A 12,485-nucleotide genomic window follows, 5' to 3' on the forward strand; every position below is an offset into this window, starting at 1 on the left:
TCTTTCCATCTTCTTGTGTCTTCTTTGATTTCTTTTTCAGTGTCTGTAGTTTTTTGTAGAGATTTTTCACTTAATGGATTAGATTTATTTCCAGGTTTTTTTTTTTTTCCTTCTTCTTCTTTTGAGACTATCTATTGTGAATGGGATTGTTTTCTTGATTTTTTTCTCAGTAGATTCATTGTTGACATATAGGAAAGCTATTGCTTTTAGTATGTTGATTTGGTAATTTGCTATTTTGCCAATTTTTTTATTAGCTCTAGCAGTGTTCTGATGGGACTTTTTGGATCTTCTAAATATAGGATCATATCATCTATAACAGTGATAATTTGACTCCTTTCTTTCCTATTGTATCCCTTTTATTTTTCTTCTCTTGCCTAATTGCTCTAGCTAGAATTTCTAGTACTATATTGAATAGGAGTGGAGAGAGTGGACATTCTTGTCTTGCTTGAGATTTTAAAATGAATGCTTTCAGTTCTTCCCCATTCACTATGATGTTGGCTTTGGGTTGATCATATATAACTTTTACAAATGAGGTAAGCTCCTTCTATCTCTAGTTTCTTCAGTGTTCTATCATGAATGAGTATTAAATTTTGTCAAGGCTTTCTACACATCTATTGAGTGACTAAACATCTTTATTCTTAATTCTATTTGTGTGGTAAATTACATTTTATTGATTTGAATATGTTAAACCATCCATGAAACTCTGGAATAAAACTAATTTGGTCATGATGCACAATATAACAAATTAAAATGCTGTTGAATACACTTTACTAATATTATACTAAGGAATTTTGCATCTAAGTTCATCAATGATATTGGTCTGTACTTTTCTTTCCTTAATGTGTCTTTTTCTGGTTTTGGTATAAAGGTGATACTGGTTTCATAGAATAAATTTGGAAGTGTTCCATCCCTTTTTATGTCATAGAATAATTTGGGGAGTATTAGTATTAGTTCTTCTTCTGTTATAAAATATATTTTTTAGTTGAAGATGGACACAATACCTTTATTTTATTTATTTTTATGTGGTGCTGAGGACCAAACCCAGTGCCTCACACATGCTAGGCAAGCACTCTGCCAGTGAACCACAAGCCCAGCCCCAGTATTAGTTCTTTAAAGGTCTGATATAATTGAGCTTAGAATCCATCTGGTCCTGGGTTTTTCATTGTTGGAAGGCTTTTTGTTGCTGCTTATATCTCATTGCTAGTTATTGGTCTGTTTAAGTTTTCTATGTCCTCTTGATTCAATTTTGGCAGATTGCACATGTCTAGAAATGTATCAGTTTCTTGTAGGTTTTCCAAATTATTGGAGTATAAGTTTTTAAATGTTTCTTAATAACCCTCTGGATTTCTATGACATCTGGGGTGATTTCTCCTTTTTCATCACTAACTATATTAATTTGGTTCTTTTTTCTTTTGGTTAGTTTGTCCAAGGGTTTATCAATATTGTTTATCTTTTCAAAGAACCAACTCTTCATTTCATTTATCCTTTGTATATTTTTTAATTCTTTATTTCATTGATTTTGGCTCTGATCTATATTATTTCCTTTCTTCTACTGGCATTAAAAATGATTTTTTCTTGTTCTTAAAGGGTCTTCAGATGCATCATTAAGTTGTTCGTTTGTGATTATTTGGGATTCTTATGATTTTCTTACATAGCTATAAACTTTTCCTTTAGAACCACCTTCATAGTGCCCCAAAGGTTCTAGTATGTTATAAAACTACTCTTGTTTGATTCTAAGAATTTTATAATATCTCTCCTGATTTCTTCTATCACCCATTCATCATTCAAAAGTGTATTTTTCAATTTCCATGTTTTTATATTTTCCGTAGGGTTTTTTTTTTTTTTTTGCTGTTGTTTCTAATTTAATTCCATTATGATCAGATAAGATACAAAGAATTAGATGAATTTGTTGTATTTGCTAAGAGTTGTTTTGTTAAAAAAAAAATGTGGTTTGTTTTGGGCTAAGGAGCTGAACAGACACTTCTCAGAAGAAGATATATAAGCGATCAACAAAAATATGAAAAAATGTTCATTATCTCTAGTAATTAGAAAATGCATATTAAAACTACTCTAAGATTTCATCTTACCCCAATCAGAATGGCAGTTATCAAGAATACAGACAACAATAACTGTTGGTGAGGATGTGAGGGAAAAGGCACAGTCGTACATTGCTGGTGGGACTGCAAATTGGTGCAACCACTTTGGAAAGCAGTATGGAGATTCCTTACAAAACTTGGAATGGAACCACCATTTGACCCAGATATCCCTCTCCTTGGTCTATACCCAAGGACTTAAAATCAGCATACTATAGTGACACACCAATGTTTATGGCAGCTGAATTCACAATAGCTAAACTGTGGAAGCAACTTAGATGCCCTTCAATAGATGAATGGATAAAGAAACTGTGGTATATATACACAATGGAATATTACTTCGAATTAAAAGAGAATACATTTATGGCATTTTCAGATAAACGGATGGAGTTGGAGAATATTATGCTAAGTGAAGTAAGTCACTCCCAAAAAACTAAAGGCCAAGTGTTCTCTCTGATAAGTGGATGCTGATCCATAATGGGACGTGAGCTGGGAAAAATGAACTTTGGATTGGGCAAAGGGGAGGGAGGGGTGAGATGGGGGGATGGGGGAAGAAAAGATGGTGAAATGAGATGGGCATCATTACCCTAGATATGACTGCACATATGGTGTGACGCTACATCGTGTACAAAAAGAGAAATACAAAGTTGTGCTGCTGTGTACAATGAATCAAAATGCATTCTGCTGTCCTATATACCTAATTAAAATAGGTTAATTAATTAATTAAAAATATATATGGCTTATTTTGAAGACAGTTCCTTGAGCAACTGAGGAGAAAATGAATTCAGCTCTTGTCAAATGAAATATTCTATAGATGTCTGTTAAATCCACTTGATTTTTAATATTTTTTAGGTCTGAAGAGTCTTTACTGAGTTTATTTTTGGAGGACCTATCTAATTGGTGAAAGAAGTGTATAGAAATCACCCAGTGATGGGGTCTATCTGGGTCTTTAAGTCAAATAGTGTCTGTTTTATGTAACTAGGTGTACTGACATTTAGGGCATAAATATTTGCTAATCTTATATTTTCTTTCTTTTTTTTTATTTTTTAGGTGTACATGGACACAACACAATGCCTTTATTTTTATGTGGTGCTGAGGATCGAACCCAGGTCCCACCCGTGCAAGGTGAGCATCTACCTCTGAGCCACAATCCCATCCCCTAATATTATATTTTCCCTTTACCATTATGAACTAACCTCTTCATTTCTTCTGATTAATTTTGGCTTGAAGTCTGCTTTGTAAAATTTGAGATTAGTTACTCCTGCTTGTTTTAGAGATCTATTTGCTTGGTATATAATTTTCCATCCTTTCACTTTCAGCAGTGGCCGTCTATGCCTATGAGGTGAGTCTCTTGTCAAAATATACAGTTGAGTCTGTTCCCCCACCTCCATATTTTATTGATATATTATAGATGTACATAATGATGGGATCTATTGTTATTTATGCATACATGCACACAATATAATATTGTTTGGCCAATATCACTTCCCAGCACTTCCCCCCTCCTTTGCCACCTCTCACCCCCTGTCCCATTCCTCTACTGATCTCCCTTTGATATTCATGAGCTCCCTGCCAACTCTTGTTTTTTAATCCATTCTGCCAGCCTTTATCTTTTAATTGGAGGTCAATAACACTTACTTTCAATGTTATCATAGAGAGATATTTATTGATTCTTGCCAGTTTAATTTATTTCTAATGTTTAATTTGGTTCTCATTTGTTTAGCTACTTTTCAAATACAATTTGTTCATTTTCAAGTTCTGGGATTTGTTTTTCTTATCTTCTGTGTGTGATTTTTCTTCAAGTATTTTCTGTAGTGCCAACTTAGTCATCATGAATGTATTTAGTTTCTGCTTTTTTTTTTTCTTCCTGATTCCAAAGTATATCTTTGCTAGATATAGCAAGTTTTGTTGGCAGTTATTTTCTTATTCCAAGCCCTCCAGGATTTTAGAGTTTCTGCTGAGAAATCAGAGGTAATTCTGATTCAGTTGACTCCCATGTGACCTTACCTTTTTTCTCTTGAGGATTTTAAAATTCTATCCTTGTTCTTTCTATATGTTAGTTATTTTAATTATAATATGTTACAGAGAGGTTCTTTTTCTTGATCTTGTCTATTTAGGATTCTGAATGCTTCCTCTATCTGGATATCCATCTAATTCTCAAGGTATGGAAAAATTTAATTTCTCTGAAATGGTTATCTATGTCATTAGCCTGCATCTCACTGGACCCTCTTTTAGTCCAGTGATCCTTAAGCATGGTCTCTTAATGTTGTCCCAGAGCTGTTGTATATTCTGGTCATGGTTACTTATTTTCTTTTCTTTAATGCTGTCTCAATGTTCAAGGCTGACCACTCTGCCTTCTAGATCTGAGATTCCCTCTTCAGCATGGTCTACACTATTAGAGAGACTTTCAACTAAACATTTTATGTAATTTATTGTATCTTTCATTTCCAAGATTTCTATTTGGCTCTTTTTTAATATTTCTATCTCCTTATTGAATTCTCATTGTGGTCCTGTACTGACTTCTTTAATTCATTCATGTTTGTGGGTATGTGTGTTCTCTTGGAATTCATTGATCATTTTATAATATCATTCTTTTGAATTCTTTATCTTGTGTTCCATTCACTGCAATATCTTTGAAGTACGTTGCTAGTGAATTATGAACTTTATGAGACATATGTTATCTTGTTTGTCTTCTCATATTTTTTGTATTTCTGTGTTGAGGTTTATATATCTGTTGAGACAGATTTCTCTCCCACTCTCATAAGTAGGCTATTGTAGGCCTTCTCTTGCCAAAGTGTAATGGGATATCAGATTGTTGTAAATTTTTCAATATATTTCCAAGTGGTTTTTGTAGTATAGTTTCCCTTCTAGTTCTTTGGTAATGATTGGTGTATTAGTGTATTTTGTAATGTGGATTGTGTCAGAGCTTGAGGATTCCACTTTCCTTGTAGGTCTCAAAAGAGTGAGGTCCTTCTTTTAGATCTGTCTGGCAATTGTGTTGTGTACAGCCAGGTATGTGAATTTCTGTTTTGGTCAGTTTGTGTTGTTGTGACCAAAAGACCTGGAAATAACAATTTAGAGGACAAAAAGTTTATTGGGGGCTCACAGTTTCAGAGGTCTCAGTCCATAGATGGCCAACTCCATTGCTCTGGGTCTAAGATAAGGCAGCGCATCATGAGCAAAGGGCCCAGTGGAGGAAAGATGCTCAGTTCATAGCAGGGATAGGAAGTAGAGAGGGAGAAGGGGCTGCAGGAAGAACAATGCTTCCAAGGCATGCCCTCAGTGACCCACCTCCTACAGCCACACTCATTTGCCCACAGTTAGCACACAGTCAGTTCATTCAAACTAGGATGGAATGGTTAGATTACAGTTCTCATAAACTAATAATTATACCTCTGAATATTCTTGCTTTAATAGGAGTTTTGGGGGGGTCATCTCATATTCAAACTGTAACAGTGGAGTACACCATCTGTAACTGCTATTCTTCACTTAGCAAGTCTGTATATTCTAAGGAAGTATAGTAGTGATTTAGATTGAGACCTAGTAGGTGTGTTGTCCACAACCTTTATGTTAATCTATTTTTACTGTAGGAGTGGATAGCCATAAATGGAATGTGAGGGACCCTTAGCCATTCCTAGTTGGGACCTGATCATTAGTTTGGGGGTTTTGTCCCTTCTATTCTTTGTATTAAAGTATCACTGAAGTTAGAGCCTAGTTAGTTTGTGTGTGGAACAAGGTGGGTTATCGCTTGGCTAGATGTAGCTCAGCAGCAGAGTCTCTACCCTGTGAATTCAAGTGTCACAGTAGATTCCTAGCAGCTCATAGAAAAAAGGAAAATAAGCAATAGTAACAACAGAAAAAAAACAATATATAGCATTAAAATAAACACCCAGTGCCTACTAACATTGGTTACCACAAAAACAGGAATGGTGGGAGGAGGAATTGCCAAAAACAAAAACAAGTAGCCAAGAACTATATCTGACATTAAAGTAAACAGCAGATGTCAACTACACTATCCACAGTACTAATTACTGCAAAAATATGAATGGTGAGGGCAGGAGTTACATAAACCAAATAGTTTTAAAAGATGGTAAAAGTATGGTTAAAGAAAAAATAAAATGTGATAGGTAAAAGAAAGTTTAGAAGGCTCAAAATGTGAATAGAGAGAAAGAAGAAAAGATAAAGCAAATGATGGCTATAAAGAAGAAGGAGGGCTGGGGTTGTGGCTCAGCAGTAGAGCACTCGCCTAGCACATGCGAGGCCCTGGGTTCGATCCTCAGCACCACATAAAAACAAATAAACAAAATAAAGGTGTTGTGTACAACTAAAAAATAAATTTTTTTTTTAAAAAAAGAAGGAGACAGAGCATTAATCTTCGGGATATATAAAGAACTCAAAAAACTTTACTCCCCCCCAAAAATAACCCAATCAATAAATGGGCAAAGGAACTCAACAGGCACTTCACAGAAGAAGAAATATAAATGGTCAAAAAATATATGAAAAAATCTTCAACATATCCAGCAATTAGAGAAATGTAAATTAAAACTACATTGAGATTCCATCTCACTCCAGAGGGCAATTAAAAAGAATACAAGTAACAATGAATACTGGTGAGGATGTGGGGGAAAAAAGTAGCCTCATACATTGCTGGTGGGACTATAAATTGATGCAACCACTCTGGAAAGCAGTATGGCAATTCCTCGGAAAACTTGGAATGGATCCATCATTTGATCCAGTTATCCCACTCCTCAGTTTATACCCAAAGGACTTAAATCAGCAGAATACAGTGACACAGCCACATCAGTGTTCATAGCAGCTCAATTCACAATAGCCACGCTATAGAACCAACTTAGGTCCTTTTTAACACATGAATGGATATGTGGTACATATACACAATGGAATATTACTCAGCCATAAAGAAGAATGAAATTGTGGCATTTTCCGGTAAATGGATGGAATGGGAGAATAGCATGCTAAATAAAACAAGCCAATCCCTAAAACCCAAAAGTTGAATGTTATCTCTGATAAGCAGATGCTATCATAATGGGGAAAGGGAAGAATAGAACTTTATTGGATTAGAAAAAGGGGAATTAAGGGAAGGGAGAGAAGATGGGGATAGGAAAGACAGTAGAATTAATTCAATAAAACTTCCTAATGTTCACATATGAATACATAACCAGTGTAACTCCACATCATATACAACCACAAGAATGGACTCTACAGCTGGGGTTGTGGCTCAGTGGTAGAGCGCTTGACTGGCACAGGTGAGACACTGTGTTCAATCCTCAGCACCACATAAAAATAAATAAATAAAATAAAAAGGTATTGGGCTGGGGATGTGGCTCAAGGGATAGCATGCTCGCCTGGCATGCGTGCGGCCCGGGTTCGACCCTCAGCACCACATACAAACAAAGATGTTGTGTCCGCCGAAAACTAAAAAATAAATATTAAAATTCTCTCTCTCTCTCTCTAAAAAATAAATAAAAATAAATAAAAATAAAAAGGTATTGTGTCTATCTACAACTAAAAATATATTTTTTTAAATGTTGGGATCGGGCTGGGGATGTGGCTCAAGCAGTAGCGCGCTCGCCTGGCATGCGTGCGGCCCAGGTTCGACCCTCAGCACCACATACAAACAAAGATGTTGTGTCCGCCGAAAACTAAAAAATAAATATTAAAAATATTCTCTCTCTCTCTAAAAAAAAAAAATGTTGGGATCTAGTTAGAATAAATTATACTCCATATATATATAATATGTCAAAATACACTCTATTTTCATGTATATCTAAAAAAGATTAAAAAAAAGAAGGAGGAGAAAAAAGAAACTAAAGGAGAGAAAAAGAGAATAAGAGAATTTATTAGAGGGAGAAGAAAAAAGATAAAGAGAAACAAACAAATATCAAAAAAAAAAAAACATAAAAAATAAACAAAAAAAAATCTAACCCTCAAAAGACAAGACAGAAAAATAACAATCATTAAAAACTGCTAAAAATTTTGGAGAAAAGTAACGAATATATTCATGTGTGTGCATATATATGTATGTGTGTGTGTGTGTGTGTGTATATGTCCATCCACAAATGAACCAATCAGCACAGCAAGAAAACCAGAAAGAAAAAAAAAAAGAGGAAAAAAGATTCTTTTTGAGCAATGTTAGAATTGTCTCCACTGAGGTTGTTGAAAGTGTTGAGAAGGATGATCGCGGCCTATGCCCAACTGTCCTTCTTTTCGTTGTTTCCTGGGCTATGTGGGGTTGTTAACCCCTTCCTCTTCGTGTGTTGCTTGCCAAGTTACCAGCTGAAGTGGCCTACAACTGAAGCTGGATGGAAGAGGTCTCAGCTCCCTTCTCACCAGTATAACACAGGTTAGAATGGGCAGTACTGTCAATTGGAGGTTCCTCAGGACAGATCGGACGGATGCACTCCCAGGGTAGGGCTTCTGCAGAGTTCTGTGAGGGAAGATCCAGTGACTGGGACTTATGTTTCATCAGGCCTAAAGGACCTGTCTGGTGGTATCTGCTCTGGAGAGATTAGATCAACACACCCATAGGGCCTGGCAGATGCTGATCTCTGTGAGGAATCTGGATCTCAGGAGCCTCCTAAGAATTCACTCACAGGGCAGGGAAGCCAACCCTCCTCAGGTCTCTCCCACTCTGCCATTCACAAGCATGGCCTTCCTAGGCTTAGCCCCGAGTGTATTCATACCCACCTCTTCCATTTTGCAACCCTCTTCAATTGGTCACATGAACCTACAAACTCAGAGGGAAAGCAAGATGTACACCCCTACATATCTCTGACCTAAATGCCCCTAGGTACAATTTTCTCTGTACCTGTTGAACTCGTTCTGCTAGGTACACCCTTGGCCACATGGTAGGTGCTTGTCAGAATACTGTGGCAATATCTGCTGTAACCTCCTGACTCCTGCAGCAGCAAGGTGCCTGGTCTCCTCCTCAAGATGGATCCCGCCTCAGTTCTCCACTTGCCAATTGAGAAACACAGGGCAATTATCAAACACCTGTTCCCTGTGCAGCCTCTGGATCAGATAAGTTCAGGCAGCTTTCTGATCCACAGGTTTGTCCAAGCCAAATTGGTCTGTTGTGCTTCTCTCTGTATTATCCCTCCCCTATGCAACGAACCAGCACTGATGCCATACCAGCTTGGCTCCAATGTACTCTTTATTATCCTTTGTTCAATGCACCTGAATTTCTGAGTCTCTGAGAGACTCTGTCCAATATTGAATTTCAGTGAATTTCCTCTTTCACACACCTCATTAAAAAGCAGTACTCCTCTGCTTGAATCCTGAGCCACAGAAAAAATGGAAATGCAGGCTTCCTCTAATCCACCATCTTGAATCCTCCAGATTGGATGTTTTGATAAGGCTACCCAGTCAGTTTATCTACTAGAAATAGGTATATGACAGAGATAGGCAAAGTCATATTCAGAGAGTGTATCCATTAATATGCCTGTGGTTATACCTGTCAGACAACACACCATGATAACATTCCATTTATTCCATTGGGCAATTCCAGGATTGGTGGTTGCAGTAACATGATGATGTCAGGTCTCTGGAATGGCATTTATAAGACTTCTGGCTTTCTCCTCATAGTTGCAAGAAGACTACCACAGTTCCAAGCATCATATTCTCACATATCAATTGTTCAAGAGCAACAGGCTTTGTTATCTGAAGTTGCCAAGAATGATTTCCATTCTCACAAACTACAAAACATCTAGGAATAAGAATATTTTATGAGAAATTTGCATGGCATAATTCTTAAATGTAAATGCAAGTTAAAGATATACAGAGATTTGCATAAATGCAGAAACATGTTTTTAGATTTTAAAAGAAGTATAGTAAGGGTATCAATTTATCACTGCTACAGCTTGAATATTTGTGTACCATTCAAAATTAATGTTGAAACAATCCCCAGTACAACAGTACTAATAGATGGGGCCTGTAGGAGGTGAATAGGTCAAGGTCTACCCTCATGAGTGGGATGAGCATCCTTGTAAAATGATTTCAGGGAGAGAACGATCCCTTTGCCATTTTTCTTTCTGCTATCCCTCCTCCAGAGAATGAAGCAAGAAGGTACTATTTTTCGAAGCAAAGAACAGCCCTCACCAAATACAGAAATTGCCAGTCCCTTGATCTTGGACTTCCCAATCTCCAGAACTATGAGAAATAAATTTCAATAATTTATAAACTAGCCAGTCTATGGCATTTTGTTATAGCAGCAGAAATGGGCTAATATAATCACAGATAAATCTACAGGTTTTAAAAAATACTTCCATTTTTTTTCTTCATTTCATGGAATTTTTGAGGGATGATGACAAAATTCAAACTTGTATTTAGAAAAATGATTTAAAATGTCAAAGAAATTATTTATTTATTTATTTGTTTGTTTGTTTGTTTTTGCAGTGCTAGGGATTGAACCCAGAGCCTCTAGCATGTTAAGCATGCACTCTACCACAAGCTACACATTCAGCCCTCAGAAACTTTTTAATATATGGTAGTCCTACTGAAAACTATTAGCTTTTGTTGTTGTAAATCTTTTCTGAAGTTTTGGAATTCCTTAAGTTTTACTAAAATTTTTCATACAGATAAATTAAAGTGAAATGAAAACCAATTTGAGATTACTGTTGTTGTTCAACAGAAAAAAATTAGCATCATCCAACTTTTGGAAAATGATTGGATCTCTCCATTTATTGAATAAGCATGTCAGTGCTCACCAAGTGCCGGACACGGTTGTAGATTTGGGGATACATGATGAACATGATGAATGTAAATGCCTGCCCCATCACCATCTACCCAGCTACTCTAAGTGTATTTACATGCACCAATGGATGTGCTCCAATGGCAGCTTTGTTTGATTTGTTCTTCCCTCTGCTGTATTTCTCTGAACTGCCTCATAGCTTTATGATAGTCATCAGGTGTGTTCTCCAGGAAGCAGATGTCAAAATGAAGAGGGGGTAGGAGAGGGAGATCAGGGAGTTGTTAGTCAAAGGTTCAAAATTTCAGAGAGGAGGAAGAAGTTCAAATATACCAAGGTGACTGAAGTAAAAATATATTTTGTACTTGAAAATTGCCAGATTGTAAATGTTCTAACCACAAAAAAAAAAAAAACTCGTAAATATGCAAGTTAATACATACGTTAACTAGCTTGATTTAGCTATTCCATGATGCTACATATGCCAAAACATCATGTTGCATGCTATAAATATATATAATTTTTGTCAATCAAATAAATAATTAAAAAAAAAAAGATAAAGGTGCCAGAGATTGGTTGAAGGTAATGTCTATGAAAAAGTAAGGGGAGAGGGAGAAGGATGAGGCAGGGCAAAAAGTCTTCAGTCTACAACATCTGTGTGACAGGGAAAAAGAAGGGGAAGGAAGAGAGCCTGGATTGGAAGAGCTCCAGGGTGCAGCACAGCTCTGGGTTGTTTCACTGAATCCAACAGGGTGTTCCCACATGCAGACTGCTCACAGAAAAGCCCTGTCTTGGGCAGAAATGACCAGGATCTAGAACTCCTCCCATGCTCATCCCAGACTGAGGGCTGCCTGGGAAGAAAGTGGTCTGGCTTCAACCCTGCGGCAGGTCCCCAAGATGAGGCAGCTCCAAGCAGCCAGCACAGAATGCTCCTCAAAGCTAAAAGGCGTGGGGCTTCTGTAAGTGAGGTCTGAAATCTACACTCCATCACAGCAACTATGTAAGATGCCAATTGTTAAAAGTCAATGCTTGGGCTGGGCATGCGCTCACCTGGCATGCATGGGGCGCTGGGTTCGATCCTCAGCACCACATAAAATAAAATACAGATGTTGTGTCCACCGAAAACTGAAAAATAAATATTTAAAAATTCTCTCTCTCTCTCTCTCTCTCTCTCTCTCTCTCTCAAAAAAAAAAAAAAAGTCAATGCTTTTCAGTATGGAGAATTCTTGGAAAATTGGGAATGGAACCACCATTTGACCCAGCTATCCCTCTCCTTGGTCTATACCCAAAGGACTTAAAAAAAGCATACTACAGGGACACAGCCACATCAATGTTTATAGCACCACAATTCACAATAGTTAAACTGTGGGACCAACCTAGATGCCCTTCAATAGATGAATGGATAATATATACATATATATTGTGGCATATATACACAATGGAATATTACTCAGCAATAAAAGAGAATAAAATCATTGCTTTTCCAGGTAAATGGATGGAGTTAGAAAAGATAATGCTAAGTAAAGTTAGCCAATCCTAAAAAACCAAATGCCGAATGTTTTCTCTGATATAAAGAGGCTGATTCATAGTGGGGTAGGGAGAAGGAATATGGGAGGAATAGACAAACTTTAGATAGGGCAGAGGGTAGGAGGGAAAGGAGGGGGCATGGGGTTAGAAATGATGGTGGAATA

Source organism: Marmota marmota, unplaced genomic scaffold, assembly GCF_001458135.2.
Source record: "Marmota marmota marmota unplaced genomic scaffold, marMar, whole genome shotgun sequence".
NCBI classification, from domain to species: Eukaryota; Metazoa; Chordata; class Mammalia; order Rodentia; family Sciuridae; genus Marmota; species Marmota marmota.